The following is a 17713-nucleotide window of genomic DNA, read 5'->3' on the forward strand; positions in this document are numbered from 1 at the left end:
AAATATTATGCTTGTAGCACTTCCCTACACATACCAAAGTTAAGCTCTATCTGTGAATAGTCCTTTTGAATGGTATTTTGCAGAACTCTATATGCACTTAAAGTTAAGAATGTCTCTGAATAACTTTGCTAGATGGAAGCCTGAACCAAAAATTTGGACCAATTGGCTTAAAGTAGAAGAGTGGCTCTTCGCGAGGACTAGAGGAAGCTTGTGTTACAGTCCGGCTCATGCCGAGGGGTTCATTTTCCTTTTGACCCTTTTTTGTTGATGTAGGAATTTATTGCACATCTTAAATCCAAGTGAACAGCAATTTCTCCAAGATTCCCTAATTAAGGGAAAACCCTGTAAAAACCCCCAAACAACGAGAGACTCTTGGGGGGCTTCTGTTCCATGTTTCCTACCTGAGCAGACAACAGTACAGGCCTGCACCAGAATTACTGAGTGCAAACAAACCTGCACACGAAGCAGTGTCCAAGTTGTCTTTTACAGATGGGGGGGACACACTTTCACTGATATTTTTTTTCCACCAGCACAAACTCTACATATCAAAACTACACACTTTTTCAAGTATTAAAGTGCGTTGAAGAAAAGAAGACTACTACCTTGACCTTTTGAAAATACATTTAAAAAATGTTTTAGATTTGGAAAACAGACGGGGACCATCTCTACACTTAGTTATGACAAAAATCTTAATGTAGCTGTTCTTATTTATTTTTAAAGAATTCCTCTGAATTTTGTGAGGGAAAATCTCAGGGAACTCAAATCAATGTCTTAATATCTTTAATTCTAAAAAAATCTCATCTAAGCCCACTCCAAATTATTTTATATTTGGGCCTGAGGTTTTGGGATAGTCTGTTACAAATCTGTAAAATCCATATCTACCTCAAAACCAGCCCATAGCTGGAGGGATCAGAGACGAATTCAAGACCATTTCCAGGTCACTCAGCACTATGCAGGTTTAAATTTTTCGGAAATTCTTCACTTTTTCTCAGGTTATTACCGCTACCAAATATCTGCCTCAAGGTTCATTCTATAACAGGGAAAACGAGAGGAAGAGTCCCTTTTTCACAGGTGTCATGGATATACCACATTGCTGGCCTTCTAGCCAAAAACTGTATATCGATTTCCTGTGAGGAATGTCACATTGTCATAGATGGGATCACTGACATGAACAACTCTCTCCCTTGCAAACCGTGGTCTTCCCTGTCTGCCTTTGCAAAAAGCTCTCTTCTTATTGACCAAAGTCAGTAGACAACCGGGCATTTCTTCTGTTGTTTTATTCTCAGTTCACCTGCCAGGACTTGAGCTTGCCCAAGCGCTGCTGAAAGGTGTTAGGATGATGTCACGTTTTCACAGGGAGAAAGAAGATGCCACGAGCAAATCCAATGGCAAGTGCCTTAGACAAATCTATCCAAAGGCCTGGACCATCTATTTCAAGGATTTATTTTGTGTACACGCTCCTTGCAGGAGAGCTCAAGGTAGGCTCTCTGGTCCAGCCAGGACTGTTCTTCTCCATCTCCTCATCATGAGAAATGGGCTCATCCCCAGCTCTCAGCCCAGCCGACTTGCCCTGCAGGCACCTCCCTCCCCGTGACTCAGTGGATCCTCCGGCTGCCCTCCTTCTCCTCCTCCTCTTCCCCTCTTTGGCACTGATCTGCAACCCCCATGGGTCACACAGTGGGCAATGAGATTAAGACCAGGATTTGTAAAGATGATGCCTTTTTAGACAGCTTAATAGGCCAGATGCTCAGCTGAGGATCAGGCCATCTGTCCACTCAAGCCCTACCTGTACCAAACAGGTTATTGCTAGCAGAACTGGTAAGAGAGAGAGCAAGGCAATTCGGGACTGCAAACCCAAATGCCAGCTACACAGGGACACAGAAGGACCTCCTGACACTAAGCATGTGGAAGAGAAAACAGGAGATGATGTTCATGGCTGATAAAGGCACTAGTAAGAGGGAGACAACCCCAACTGCATGCACAGCAAAGGACTTCCTTGCTTTTTCAGCAGATATAAAGCAGCCCAAGAGTCAGCAAAAAAACATAATTATACTAACTTTAAAACTCTCTGCACTGCCAGGGTAGTGTGAACTGAGCCTTTCCTATGAATGAGAGTCAAGCCCAGTCTCCAAAGCCAGCTGCTCCTTTAGTGCAGTGATCTGTCTCCATACTCGCTGATAAGCAGTCTATGCCCCGTGACTTATAATAAAAGGGAACGATGGTCCCTGAACAAACCCAGAGAAGAGGTATTGATTTGCAAATAGTTTAAAGAATATTCAAGGGTCATGAGCTGACCCTTTTTCAGCTCTGACATTTTATATCAGGGAGGATCCTATTGAGATGGGAATTCATATCCTAGACATTGTTTTGTCTTGTTTCATAAATAAATTGAATAGCTTAATTGATTGACACCCATTGCACTTTCCCAGCTTCCTCAGACTCAAAAGTACACTGCTGTTTTCTGCCATCAATAATATGAACATTCAATCAGCCGCCAGGCACAAAAAGGAACTGAAAATTCTTCATACAATAGCTGCAATCTGGCATACGAGGCACCACAGGTCTAAAAAGGGGAGCGGTATTTGATATCACCAGGTATTCATTTTCCTCCTGTGGCAGCAATAGCATTTTCCTACCCAAATGACCTAAACCCTAAACAAGCCCAGGGGCCCTGCAGGAAGGAAAACCGGTTTGTCTTGGCATTTATGTGTGTCCAGGGGTTAGGAAACTGGTTTGCAATCCTGTGAACACAACATGGGGAAGGAGACACTGGACCACCAAATCCAGTCCCTTGGAAGTGCTGGTATAGCATGCCCTCATCTCTCCTGGACTCTGACCGAGCTCCATCTCAACCCGAGTGACATTATTTGCCCCCAAGCTCCCCATTTGTCCCCATGATGGGGGACAAAATCTCACTCCTCTGATCGTTACAAACCTCCTCCTAATTTCCAGTCCATGTTTATTTGTGATTAGTTGAGATCAACCCGTTCTCATGGCAGGTTTATTCTTTTACTTAAATAGCTCTTTCCCTCCCTGGATGTTTAGCCCCCTGATGGATTTAGTGTTCATTTCTCCTCCTCAGCCTTGGTTTCACTAAGGGAAATAATAAATAAGCCACACACTTTGAATTGCTTCTTTTTAAGACAATCTAATGGCCTTGTCCACAATTCTAGTGACTTTTGGTGAGCTCTTGGGTAAGCTTATAGCCCACACTTTCAAAAAACGGGTGCAAAAATGAGTTTGAAAGTGTTGAGGACTTCCTCTGGAGGAAGGTGTGGATGTAAGCACTTACCTTCAGTTGCCCAAGTTGGAAAATGTCAGCTTCTAACCTCTCTGTGCTTTAATTTCCCCATCTGTAAAACAGAAAGGACAGTACAAACCTCAAAGAGGAGTAATTAAGGTTTCTAAAGTGCTCCGAGATCTTCAAGTGGAAGGTTCAATTCTAAATGCGAAGCTCTTTTGTCTGTTCTTCTTTACTTGTTACCTCTTAAGGACTGCAGACCCTGGAGAGATGGCACTGAGCCAGACTAAAGCCAAGGAAAGGCTTCCCCATTGATTACAGTGGGAAACTTCTATGCAGAATGTTTCATAAAGGGTGACAGGCTTCAGTTGCTAAGACAGAGCAATAAAAACTGGGAGAGAAAGAATACTGACTGAAACTATTGCAAGGCCGATTGCTAAGCTCAGTAGTTTTTCTTTAGAAGCAGCAGCAAACAGTTAAATATATTTTTCTGGCTTTGCTTAAGAAGAAATCTCTCCAAGGATGACCACCATACGCATCCTCATCTGTAATTAATAAATGTTTGGAAGGACACTTTCCCACTCAACATATGAAATTATAGATGATCCCTTAATTCCCCAGACATTTGCAAGCCTTGTCTTGTCAGAATTGAATTTACTACAGCTGATTACCCTGAGAATGCACTGACCTTCTTAGCTCCTGCTGTGGTCTTTATTTTTTCCATGGCAGATAATATGGGGACCAGAAACTGGGGACTTGGTAGTAGGGATTATGTGATACTAATGAGACAAAGCTTATTGTTGATGTTAACTGTTATTACCACTAAAAAAAGTGCACAACTCCAGACAGATGGACTTCACTTTGTTATACCAGGAGGGAGCGAATGCATTTTGACAGTAGCAGCATATATTTAAAATCTGGATCACATCTGGTGCCTCTCTGAAGCAGACCATATCTGATCAATCAGAATTATGGCTCTTCAGTCTCCAGACGAGTTAGAAGAAATTCATTATCTGTTTTGAAGCCTGCTTCTCTTTCATCTATTAAAAAATGAAATAAGATTCATTGTCACTGGATCCATTTAGCTACTGACAGTAAAAAAAAGGACAGTAATTAAACTAACTAGCAGGCTCCACATCTGAAGACATGATTAATTCTTTGAAACATTGCGCATGTAGGTACTTGGCTCACGCTAGGCTTCAGTCAACAGTTTCTTAGCTGATGAAATAGATAGCCTAGAACTTATCTCCATTTCTAGGTATTTCATAAACTCTTGGAAACACCCACATGAATTTCTTCAAACTCTGTCAGAGGTCAATATTTGTCTTTCAGGCACATTTAGCCCCTGTGCTGGGCATGCTGCTTGGGAGATACCACCTTGAGGACAGCAATGTCTCCATGGGGCCTCCTACCCACAAGGATGTCCTCGCTTTCCCGTGTATCCCCTTCTGGACTAGCCGTTTTGAATGTGGAAAATTGACACTGGAATGCTGGGAATAAGAATTCCTGCTGAACCCAAAAAGATGGTGAGAGCCTGGGTTTACGAATAACTAAAAGCAGAATGCAAACGGATGCGTCCTCTTCTGGATCACTTGAATTTCTTAATACGATTTTTCTGATTAAGGAGTTTTTCTTTGCCTTTGCTGATGAGCACAGAAGTCACATCCACTATGACTTAGCCTCTGAAGTTCTTGTCATTCCTTCCCTCTTTTACCCTGTGTTTTCTTTGAGGTCTGCAAGAGCACAGTTCAGAAAGTAGCCTTCTGAAAGCGATGAACTTTTGTTTCCCTCATTCACAACATTTAAAAGAAAACTTGAATTAAAAGATAAGCCATTTTATAGGTATAATAACTAATATAGCTAATATAACAAAATGTTATTTTGGGGACAGGGAAACTCAGGCTTTATGTTCAAAATTACAACCTTTAAAGAACAATTTAAAATGCTCATCAACATTTGTGAAACATTTCTCAAAATTTATTTTTTAATTGCTATTTTTGATTGATTTGTGTTAATGAAACCCAGAGAAAACATCTACTTTCGTGAGTGGGGTGGGGGCAGTGACCATAACCTTCCAGAGGAGCATCAGGTGTGCAAAGGAGACAGAGGCTGGCATTCATTTCTTCTGTAGCAGTGATGACTCAGAAGCAAATGACTTTGACTGCTTATGGATCATGTCCAGATGGGTAAAGTACAAAATGCAGTTATAATAGCTGCTTGCCCCAAAATGCTAAACCACCCTCAAAATTAGGTGGGGCAGCTCCAAAGCCATTTATCTACCATGGGTGCAGGACTGTCATGGGAAACTTCACTCTGCATGATATATATCAAAATCTCCTGCTAGCAGTACCATCTTCTCTGGAATTTCTACAAATCATGGATGACAATTCTCTAACCAAGAAGTAAAAGTTAACGGTAACTAAGGTGGAAGTAATTATGTTTGATTCCCGTCTAAGCCAGTTAAAAACACATGTTACTTCAAAACACCCTGTTTCACAAAGCTGAATCAAGTACAAGTCAGCTGTAAGGAAGGACTGAAAACTAAATGTGATGCCTGTAATGAATAGTTTAAAATTATTTAGCTAGATGTAAAAGAACTAAATAACAACAAAAATGAACTAAAGCTGTAATTAAGAAAGCATGGTTCAAAAACCAATCTAGGATAGAAATGGATGCAAAATGAGCAATAATAAAGATTAATAGATGGATGTTTCAAAGATAGATGTTGTAAACACTGAAAATACATCCTGGAGCTATATAAAATTAATAAGGAAGCAAAGGGACACAAGGAAATACATATGGCCAAAGAAAAAGGCAGTAAGAAGCAGATGTTTTAGTCCTTTGGGACCAAGAGTAACCCTAACAGTACTGTAAACCCATGAATAGTAAGAGCATCAGAATAGTCAGTAATAATGCAGAGAGTCAGAAGTGTTTAACAAATACATCCATTCCTTGTCCAGGAGAACACCGGACATTGTGTTCATATCATAAGTAAAGGATGAATATTTTCCACTCTAGCCATAATCAACACGGATGCAAAACAGTCACTACCAAAGTAAATTTTTAATATCAGTACAACCAGGTACCTTGCACCAGGATTACTGAAAGAGCAGGTTAGGAAGCTCCTCTAGATGCTGATTTTAGTAACTCGGGTCCAGAAGTGGCAGAAACTTGAGAGAAAGCAAATATTATGGCAGTGTTTGGACATGGTAAAGGAAATGATCAAATAAGCGTAAGTCTGTCAGCCTGACACTTACTGAGGGTAGTAATAACAGAAAATTTGATACAAGATTTAACTGCTAAAGAATTCAAGTAGGTACTCCAAATAATAACATTTTGCAAGAATTTATGGAAAACAGAGCTTCTAAAAGTTGCTAATATAATAACTGCAAAAGGCAGAGACAGATATGACCCATTGCTCTCACTTGTTCTCATCTCCAGAAAAGATGCAAAATATTCACTTTATTCCCCAGGTAAGAAATATTTGGGGGTTAGGAAAACGTGACACTAAATTCAGACTTAATGTTCCTTTAAAAAACATTTGTTATCAAGCTTAGAAGGATGGAGGAGGTCCTAATTAGGGCAGGTACAATTTGGTATAATTTTTCATTGAATATTACCAGCTGTAATCTGTAAATTTTTGGTTACTTGTGGTGATGCAGTAATAGTTTTTTGTTAGTATCATATTTTAGCAATGGTATAAAGCTTTGAAGCAGTGCAATCCAGAACAGCTGCAGAAACCCATAGCTGATATGAGATACTCTTCTCCCCTCTATTTTTACACACGCTTCAGTAATTAACCTCCAATATAAAGAAATAAAGTATTTGTGCAAGAAGTAGAAGAGGAACAGCCAACCTCATCTTATTTCTACCCAAGTCAGAAACAGGCAGGAAGCATGGTCTCTGTAAATAACTGAAACACTTTTTTTCAAATCTGTCGTTTCTTTGCTGAAATAAGGCACATTGAATTCCTTGAAGTGAAGAGACAAATTCCCTTTTTGTCCTGAACTTCCAGAAATAATCCCAGCACATGCTCACCACTCCCAGATGGAGCATGCAACGGCAGGTTACCAAGTTCAGGGAAAGACTGGGGTTCACGTTGCCAGTTGCTTTGTGCAGTTATTTCTGCATTTTCCAACAGCCCTTTTACCATATGGAGACTAAACTTACTTTCAATCTCCAATCCATCACACCTGCTTTAAAATTGTCCGTGACTAGAGGGGTGGGATTGAAATCACAGATTAGGACACAGGAGCATATCGAGGTGTCCAAATTCCCACTGCGGTCAGTGGAAACATAGTAAGCACAGTCAGTGAAAAATGGAGAGTTACTTGCCTGAAGAAGACACCCACTTTGATCAGCAGGTTAAATCCCACACACACCTCTTTAACATCTAATTTTTCAGAGAAAATGATCCAACGCTTTGCAGCAGGAAAACAGAGCTCTCTTTTCCAAGGAAATTTTTCAATATATGTTTCTCTCTGCGATAAAATTTCTCTTTAGGACCGTACAGAAGGCATTGCATACTGCTTTCAAGCAAATGTTCTTTCAAAGACTCCGTTGTTCCTCACCTTTATGGAAACTACTCTGCTTCATGGCTCTGTCCTCTTAATGCATGACCTCTGAAGGGTGCAGCTACCCCTGGATTTTTGCAAAGACCATGCCTGTTCTCAAGAATAAGTACAAACCAAAGCTTTGCATTGATTTCTCTCTGCTTTTTGATCTCTTTGAGAATTTATTCTTCCTCACTTCTGGATGTGTCTGTTGACTCTTTCAAAGGAAGGAAAATGACAGCGGTCTCCCAAATGCTGTGTGTGCCCTTCCAGCTCCAGCTGGGAAATAACACTGCAGCTGAGCCATCCCTTGTACGAAGACTGTCCTCCTCAGACAAACTAGACCCATCTCTGTCTTGCAGCAAAGAGCTGACAGATGACCAGCAATTTTGCTCAGGTCACCCTAAGCCGTAACCTTCAGTGCCAACTCCTCCGCTTGCAGGAAGAGGGTGGGAGGTACCTGGTATGAGAACGCCTAAGGTATGAAGAGACATTTGCATCACATCTCTGACAATCAAGTTATGCTGCCAAACAACTGTTTATAGGTACTTGGTTATCACATCATGATTTGCAATATTCCAGAATATGTTTAAAAAAACAAGACCCCAAACCAAGACAATACCCTGCAGCATCACCTCTGATGATAGAAATGTATTTTCCACACCTGCTGACTTCACACCCAAACCAACATCTGTTTAATAAACACTAGGAGGAGAAAAAAATACTGACTCTGGAGTTTCATCAACAATTAGAGAAAACCTGTTAGTGTGTCAACAATCAGCTATTTCTGCTTGACGACTGTCACGCACGTCTGGATGAGACGTGTTTCTCAGCTGTTCTTATTTGGGACAAGGGCACAATACAGGTGCATACTAATTTTAAAAAGCAATCAGATAACCTGACTTATGGATTGCATTAAAAGGAGTCTCATGGTGGAACTTAGACATGAGGTTATCTTGCTCATACATGTGGCATAAGCACATTTTCATCCCAGTTTGTGTTTGGATTTTAAAGCTAATTACATTTAGTTAGACAAGATGAAGAGATTTTTAAGCACGTTGAGAGTCTTTTTGCTTTGCAAGCCATGCGAATTGCCAATTATTAGCACCTCACAATCTTCTGATCTTCACCCCTGACATTTTTCTTCAAAGACATTTATTTCAGATTCTTTAGGTATTCTTCAGAGCCCTGCCTAATCTTCCCATTTGAACATCGTTCACTCACCTTCCACACATGCCAAGCGTTACATTGCTTGTTGACTTACTTAACAATACAGCCTTGCAAGATCCCAAGACACTTGTTGTCACAATGTTTGATAATGTAAGAACTCCCTGGAAGAAAAAAGAAAGTACTTTTTTTTTTGTCACTGAAATATTGCATTCTAATTAAAAAAAAATTATTAAAACCAAAATTTTAACAGCTTTTATGGCTTTTCTGAAAAGGAAACAAAACCCAAATATATTAAAGAAAGACACTGAGCTGGACCGAGAGTGCAACAAAGCATTACAGTCCTAATTCTTAAAACCAAGTAAAAATTCAGGATCTTGGCAGGAGTCAAGCTTCCTCCAGCTGAATTTCAGTAACCTGAGAACTTTAATAAACCTGGCCCAAACTCTTCAACTGCTAAATCAGCCTACAAATGAGGACTGCCTTCCCTGGGAGCCTCACTGGAGCACCCTCTGCCATCAGCCGAGGACATGTCCTGCTTGGTCCCAGCACCGCTGGGAGGTACTCCCCCTTTCAAAGCCAGCCAAGTCCATTTGCGTCACATGCATCGCCTGCCTGGGACCGTCCCTTTTCTGTGCCTGTGCCCATTTGGCAAGCCCCCTGGCCCTTCCCCCAGCCCGTGCTCCTATCACCGCAGTCTGCTCACACACAGATTGCAGCCTGAGCACCATTTTGGCACTTCAAACGCACACCACCTGTTTTGAAGGTTAACAGATAGTGACAAGTATAATCACAGCCTCTGCTGAAGTTTTAGCCTGCCAGCCAGCCAATTATGCTATTATTTTCAATAGTTTCTTCTCCCCACACACACATACCCCACCACTTTGCAAGGCAGCTCCACAGGCAGCTGCAACACGCTCCGTTTGGGAAAGACAGTCACCTTTTTTTTGGCCCTTTCCTGGTGGCCAACAACTCTCGACGCCGTTCCCCACCGTGCCAAGGCACTGCACCGTGATGCTGCTCCTCGACAGACGCGTGGCACGAGGATGCTCCAGCAGCTTTGTCCACCTGATGTTCGTTGGGGCCACCGCACAAGACGAGGTTGCCTCCGGAGCTCCATCCTCACATTTCACCTTTATGGGCTCTGAGCTCCACGGCCAAGGGAGTCACGAGCTGCCCCAGTCACGGCTGCATGCTGCAGGACTGGGATTGGAGCTGGGGTCATTGCCAGGGCAGGAGAGGGAGGCTCATATAGCCTTGTCTAAAGATTCCCATGACCAGAAAGTTCCTCCTAATCTCAGTGCAGGGGGCTTTCATTTGTCAATGAATGTGCTTTGACAGAGGTCTTCTCCCCAGACAGCCTGGGCTAGTCTCTTGTGCAGGGAGGAGAATAGGGAAAAGGGCCTTAAAATGTGAGTGTAGCAGCACCCCCAGCTCCCCCCAACCCCTATAGTACACAGTTTACTCGTGTTCAGTCCTCCAGCCTCAGTGGGGACACAGTTCCTGGCCATTGCAGTGTGCAGAAAAACACTGGCCTAAACCTTCATATTTTCAGCATTAGGCTTCCGAAAACCTCTGTCCAGAAGCTCCTCTGGATTTTTCAGTGCACCACTTCGATTTCATCTTGGCACCGAAAGGAGAGACCAAGCTTTCTCTTTCCATTCCTGGAAGAGGGTCCAAAGATACCTGCAGCACTAAGGGCATTCAAAGTCCATCTCTGTGACAGACCCTGCTGACCTGAGTTAAGTAGCATGGACACTGAGTGAGGGTTCTTTCTTCAGGGTGCGTAATACACTCAGCAACTGAATCCCCAGGGGAGAAAACAAATGTTGAGCCTGGTGGATGTAATCTGGAAGGGCAGGGGGAAAAAGCCAGGTTGTTGCTTCACGAAACAGGGGCACTCAACTTTTTGAAAAGACTTCCTTTTTTTTTTTTCCAATTAAGCTAAAAAAAGGCAGCTGTAAATACTCATTTAAGGGGTCATTAATTAACTCTGCTGCCCAAAATAAAGCAAACACAGCAGCATTGAAAAGAGCTGTGATGAGCTGATAGTCTGCAGCACTCCTTCCCAGTGAAATCCATTGCTCGTTTCCACTAGAGCTGGCATGTGTTTTCTGTAGGGCTCTGTGAAGTGGATAGCCCTGTCCCTCTCCCAGCGATGGGAACAGCAGCCGTGTTCAGCAAGTTCACAGCACCAGAAGGCGGTGACAGGGACAGCGCTGGCATCTTCACGGAGGAAAGTCAGAGGCTTAAGATGCAGCTAGAAAACATGACAGCATTGGTGTTTATGATGTGCCAGCACAAGACAACGCACAGGACTATATCCTTTGGGGTGGGAAGGATGGACAGGGCATAAGGTTTTTCTCTTTGCTGGCTTCCCAGCTGCCTAGCAGGACCTGTAAATGAGCGTGGCACTCTCCTAATTTTGGGGAAGGGAATATCATTTCCCCTGTTCCCCTGTAACTTTCTAGCAAAATACCGGTTTGGGGGAATCCACAATTTCCCTACAGACAGGAAGCCGATGGCAGCACAGTTTCCAGTGCACTCCCTTACTTGCTCTGAGTTAAGAAAGTTCACAGACCTGCGCGGGATCTGTTTAAGGATCGTGGGGGGACCTGGAGTTGCCAGATGCCAAAATCTTCTGCCAGCGTCCCCTGACCTGGCACTAGGGCAACTTGGAGGCATTGCATCCCAGAAGACAAACAGTGGGGCTTGTCATGGGAGAGTCAAGCCTAGAAGTGGTGCTGAGATGATGAACAGCTGGCAACAACAAGCCCAGATCCCACCCACCCCATACAGGGAAAGGGTTGGGAGAGAGCAAGGAGAAGGGGAAGGTGGGACCAGCTCCTGTGCATTGCAGAGTGGCCTCGTGGTACCTGGGGATATTGGCTTCAAGAGATGGCAGATCAGCCCGACCAGATGCCTGGACCACGGGGTGGGAGAGTGGTCATGGCACGTACCCAAAAATGCAGGTGATGGCGGCCTGACGGGGAGGTTCACACCAGTTCACAGTCCACCTATTCCTGCTGTGGCACTGAGACCCCTCCACACGCTGGAGCGCTGGCACATAAAGGGTGTTGTGGATGCTAAGAAACCAGAATGGCTCAGCAAAACAGTCCACAGAAGGGAATAGGTTATTTAAAAGGTCCTTGCCCAGGCTATGCACCAGCAATACTCTGTTTGGAGGCTGACAGCCCTACTGGGGGGAGCAGTACGAGGTAAGGAGTTAGGTGCCAAGTTCTCATCAGCCTTTTCCAACCACAACACTGCTGCTAAATTTAAACAAAATCTGTTCCCGTCCATTCTGCATGCTGTGCTCTTCCCTGCCACACAAGGCGACCTGAACCTGATACACCCTCCAGGCATTTATTTATTTATTTATTTATTTACAGTCTGGTCACCTGGTGACCACCCATCCCTCCAGAACATCCCATGACCTCAGGGCCAGCTAGGGTGCCAGGGGCACCCAGCCACTACTGCATGAGAAAGGATGGAAAAATGCAATAAAGCTGCTGATGTGGTGCACCCAGAGTCCCCAGGAAGCGTAAGGATCTGCATGTTGTCCAGCTCTCATGTAACATGGGGCAACGTACCTTCTCCACTAAAAATAAGCATTGCATTTGGACCAAAATTGTTCCCAAAGAGAGACTAACTTCACAAACGCAATTTTTTTCTGAGAGCATATCACCTTGGCAAATGCTTTTCCTTTCTCTGAGAGAGGAGAGGTGGAGGAAATGCCTGCTCAGAGCTCCTGTGTCCTCAGCTGCATGACAAGTCAGTAAAGAGCAATGAAACACCCCATCAACCGAGCCCGTGCTGTTAAATTCAAACCAGCGATGCCACACGAGTTTTCCCCGTATCATATAATCAAATAAAACTGAAATTTCCATTCCTTTTCAACTGCACTAATGCTGTTGGAATGACGTATAGGGTAACGCTACAAAAGTTACTGCTGTAAAGTAAGCACCTGGGGTTTAGTTTGCATACTGCATGGGTTGGGGGTTATTATCCATTTAATATATTTCTTTTGTCATGTGTTAGAAGCAGAGCTTTTAGGAGCCTGGAAAACAATATGTTTGCATACTGCCTGTAACGAACACTGTTAGTTAAAACATTCTGTGGTATATTGCTAATAGGATACCAGAAAAGCCCAAAACAGGAACAACACCATTAGTAAAAAAATGTAGGGCATGTCCTCAGCAGAAGGAAGAGACAAAACACACCTATATTCCATACTGGCATCCAAAAGTTTCCCATTTGTCAAAGCCAAAATACTGATCACAGCATTTCTGAATGAAATCCAAGATGTGTGGGTGGGAAAATGCCAGGCCCTTTTATTTTTTCTTAAAAATTTCTGAAAGGAAATAATAATTTACAAAACCTTTCTCACTGGGAAAAAAAAAATATTAGAAAAGGAAAAAGAGAAAAAGAAAAAGGAAAAAACACCAACAACCAATTCTAGCTACATATGACCCCACCAAAGTAGTTTTTGTAATTACTACCCCGGAAGAGACCTGGGCTATGACTTGGGTTTCCCAGTGTTTAATTAATTAAAGTAATACATAACAACATTAAAGAAATTGTTTTTGGCATGGTCAGTTATGGCCTGACCTTAAAGCTGTGGCCAAACTACCAGGACTTTCTTGTGTTTCGTCCTGTGATGCTGGGTTTTGGTTTGATTTTCCTTTAAGTAAGCCCATACGGATTGCACGTGCTCTCTAAACAAAGCCAAAGCTGTGAGCACCCAATGCCACTGAGCACAATCCCCGTGATGTGCCCAACAGCTCCCAAACACGCATCTGGCCCAATCCTTCCCCCACTGATGACTCCATCCCAGGACTCATCTGTTTTAGCTGCTTACATTTAAAAACAGATAGAGATGAGAGGAAATGTCTTTTTTCAATTGTTTTCTTTAGAGTCTAGGTAGCCTCATAAAAAACGCAAGAGGGATTTTCAAATATCTTCTCCTGCGTGGTATCCGGGATTCAAAAATTGAAAAGTGAGACGTTTTGGCACTGCCCAGGCAAGTGTGCAGAATAATCATAATATAGGTGGACCTAACCTCTTCTGCATGTCTTCTTAGCAGGTTAATGCTGGACCACTCTTTGAGAACCTGCAAATGCCCTAGAGCAGCTACACAAGGCACATGACTGAAGCCTTCACTCCAGAATAATCTGGAAGAAGGCTCAGATTTCTGTTCAATATCTGTTTTTTCCACAGAGGAGAAATGATTTCTGTCATACAGACTTGGAGACAGCTCTGCTTATGACAACTTGTCAACAGGGTAGCAGAGAGAGACAATTTTGTCAGCCTTTCAGTCCCTGTGTATGAAAATATGGATGGATTTCTGGACTGTTGCTCAAGCCCAAATACCAGGTCATCACCACATGTGTTTGGGGCACTAGATAAATAAAGCCACCTACATCACTTATGAATACCAGAAAACGGTGGACAACAGGGAGAACTTCCTTGGGCCTTCAGGAGAGGGTCATAGCTGAGCTAAGAGCAGAGACCTGCTCCCTGACACGTGGCTGAGAGCACTCCCACACCACTGAGTCATTCCCCATCACCAGGAAAGCTGAATCCCAGCCCTGGTGACCTCTCAGCAGACAAGCTGATCCCAGCATGGGAGGCAATGGGGGGAGACCATCCACTTTCTTGACTCATCCCTATATAGCACTTTGCGTCTTGAGCACTACAGAGCAACAGTGTGGGAGACACCAGCCTCGTACTGAGACAGAGCATCTTCCTCAGTCCTCAGCCGTGACTCTGCAGTTGGCCGTGCCAGGCCTGCCTGTAACCATCCACCACAAGGACATCACGTATACGTTCTTTTTAAATATAGAGAGGTGATCCACTCCTCCACCACTGTGAAGCTAACTGATGCTTAGCCAATTAGATTGATCTGAGTGTCCTAAATGGGATGTAGTCAGCATTTAAGTAGATCATTGACAAAAATAGAAAATCAGAAGGACCTGGGAGCTATTTTGGTCTAGCCTTTGACTGTAAATGGTGTGGCTGATAGCTGAGACCACTGGTACAATTACAAGTAAAAGCCCCATCTAGAGTAAACAGATGAATGGACTCAAATAGACCAGCTTCTGTTTTTACATCTTTATAAGTCTTTTCCTATGAGAAACACTCTTAACAAGGTCTACATTGCTTTATCCCAAGGTCCCTTACAAGGGAAACTGTCCCCAAATACCTTCTCTCTTTCATGTGTATCCAATTATTGCTGTACACAAATGTTTTCAGATGATGTCTTTTGATTCAGAATACCAATATCCATATATGAAAATGCAGCCCATATCTTCTAGCAATATCAGAGGACTTGGTTTCCAGTAGATAAGACTGACGCACTAAACCGTATTTTGGAATGCAATATCCAGCCTCTGATCTCTGACTTAATACTTGCCTCCCACTGTAGCATTTGAGAAATGCTAATGGTCTTTTTTTTTTCCAGCCAACACCTGTGAGAGGGAGGGAAGTAGTATTATCTCTGTTTTACAGAGGATCACTGTTAGCAGAAACAAGCTAAGGTCAAGGTTATCTGAAATGTCTACAACCCAGCCAGAAATAGTTCTTCTGGGTCCTACTGAAGGTATTGAAAAAGGTAAGAAAATTGGTCAAAATTGTTCTTGGAAGCTGAACTTCCCCTGGCAGTAGGAGAATGCTTAATCCAGAAAAAAACCACCATCACAAATCCCAGTGGGTGAAAGCTGAAATAAAGCACTGAAATAGACAGTAAATAGACAGTATTTTTCCCAGCTGTGAGGATAACCTTACCATCACCTCCCAAAAATGGGGTCCTTCAGTCCTTCAGTCAAGAGTGGATGCCTTTTTCAAGCTATGGAAGCTATGAGCTTGATGCAAAATGATATCTTATGGTCTGAATCATGTAGGAGGTCAGACTGAAAGATCATCATAATCCCTTCCAGCCTTAAAGTTTATGACAGATTAGTGTCTTTCATATGGGTAGTTCTTGCTCTGAGCAGATGCTGAATTATTTCAGCATTTAAGTGTTTTGCTGCTGGCTCTGATAGGATTCACTGCTCCTACCATACTGCCTTCCAGCTCTTTATCTTCAAGAGAATGGCCTGCTGGTAAGGGCTGACACAAGCTTTGTTTTCCAGTCACCATTTTATTATAACAAGCACTGGTTCCAAAATTGGACTGACAACCCAAGATAAGAGAGTGGCAGAATATCAATTTACAGCCTCTTTCTCAGGACAGGCACACCCCAGAAACACCAACCGAACACATGGAGGAAATGCTTGAAAAACACTTTCTGTGCTGTTTTGTTCACATTGCTCCAACATGCCAAGGATTGTCAAGTATACCTGCCTGGAAAATTTCCAGACAATACCTGGGATGCCAGAATTGTGCTTTAGTAGATGACACCTCCTAATATGTCACCTTGGACTACTGTCCCTTGAGGATAAACCTACTATTAGAGTCCAACCTAATTGCAAAATCATGGAATCATTTAGTCTGGAAGGGACCTCTGGAGATCCCTACTCCAACCCCTGCTTGAAATAGGGTTATCTTCAGAGCTGTCTGCTCCAGTTTTGAGTATCTTCAAGGATGGAGAGTCCCCAAACTCAAGCTACTGGAAGAAGAGCAATAAATAATGGAACGGAACTCTTCTTGCCAGTGGTAGAGGGCAGAGCAAGGGGCAGTAATAAAGGGTAGCAGAAGAGGTTCCCAAGTTGCAGCTCAGAAGGCTTAGACTGGCAGCTTTGGGACCTGTAACTGCAGAGGGGGTACAAACTCCACCCTTGGAAGTTTTCAACACTTGGCCAGAAAAAGGCTGAGCTGGCCTGACTTACTGTTGGCAACAGCCCTGCTTTGAATGTGAGGTTGGACTAGAGACCTCCAGAGGTCCCTTTCAGCCAGTGTGTCTATGGTTCTGTAAACAGATAGAACAATGGATCAATCAATTCATGGAAGTCAACCTGGGTTTTGTAAAGGTAAGTCATACCTCAAAAATCTATCAGACATTTTTGAAGGATTGCCAGACATGAGGGCCAGAGCAGTTTGGTTGATTCACTGCACTTGGGTTTTGAAAAGCATTGACAGCTGGTAAAGGCTCTAAAGAAATTATTGTCATGGATTATCACAAACTCATATCAGATTAAAACATATGAAGTTAAAAGTAGGCATAAATAATGATACGTATGCACACATACATATGTGCATGTACATATGTGTGTATATTTTTTTATATATGAACATTCTGACATATGTAATAGAAGAAGAGTTTCTGGAAAGTACCCCAACACCTTGTAACTTGTGCTGGAATTTCAGCTGTTTAGTGCAATCATAGTGATTTGGAAAAGGGATGAGCACTGAAACGACCAATAATCAAGTACTAAAAGTTATCCAGGATTTTCAGATCTAAACCTGAATGTGAGTAATTGTGGGAGGATCTCATAACACTGAGTAACCAGGCAATGAAACCACAGTTAAAAGTCCATGTCAATAAGCACAGATTAATATATATGGGAGAAACCATCCTAGCCATACATAGGAAAAGGACTGAAGTAATTGTGAATAATTGTCTGAAAATTCCAGCCTAGTAGCTTTGAAAAAGAGAGTGATAGGAATTTTCAGAAGAGGGCAGAGAGCAAAATAAATGTCCATTGTACACCCTCAAATTTTGGAAATTTTGTAGCCAATATTTCTCAATAGCAAAACTACAAAATGTAACGCGGAGGGCAATGCTGATCAGAGACCTGGAGCGGCATCTGTA

Source organism: Gavia stellata, chromosome 5 (assembly GCF_030936135.1).
Source record: "Gavia stellata isolate bGavSte3 chromosome 5, bGavSte3.hap2, whole genome shotgun sequence".
In the NCBI taxonomy this organism is placed as follows: domain Eukaryota; kingdom Metazoa; phylum Chordata; class Aves; order Gaviiformes; family Gaviidae; genus Gavia; species Gavia stellata.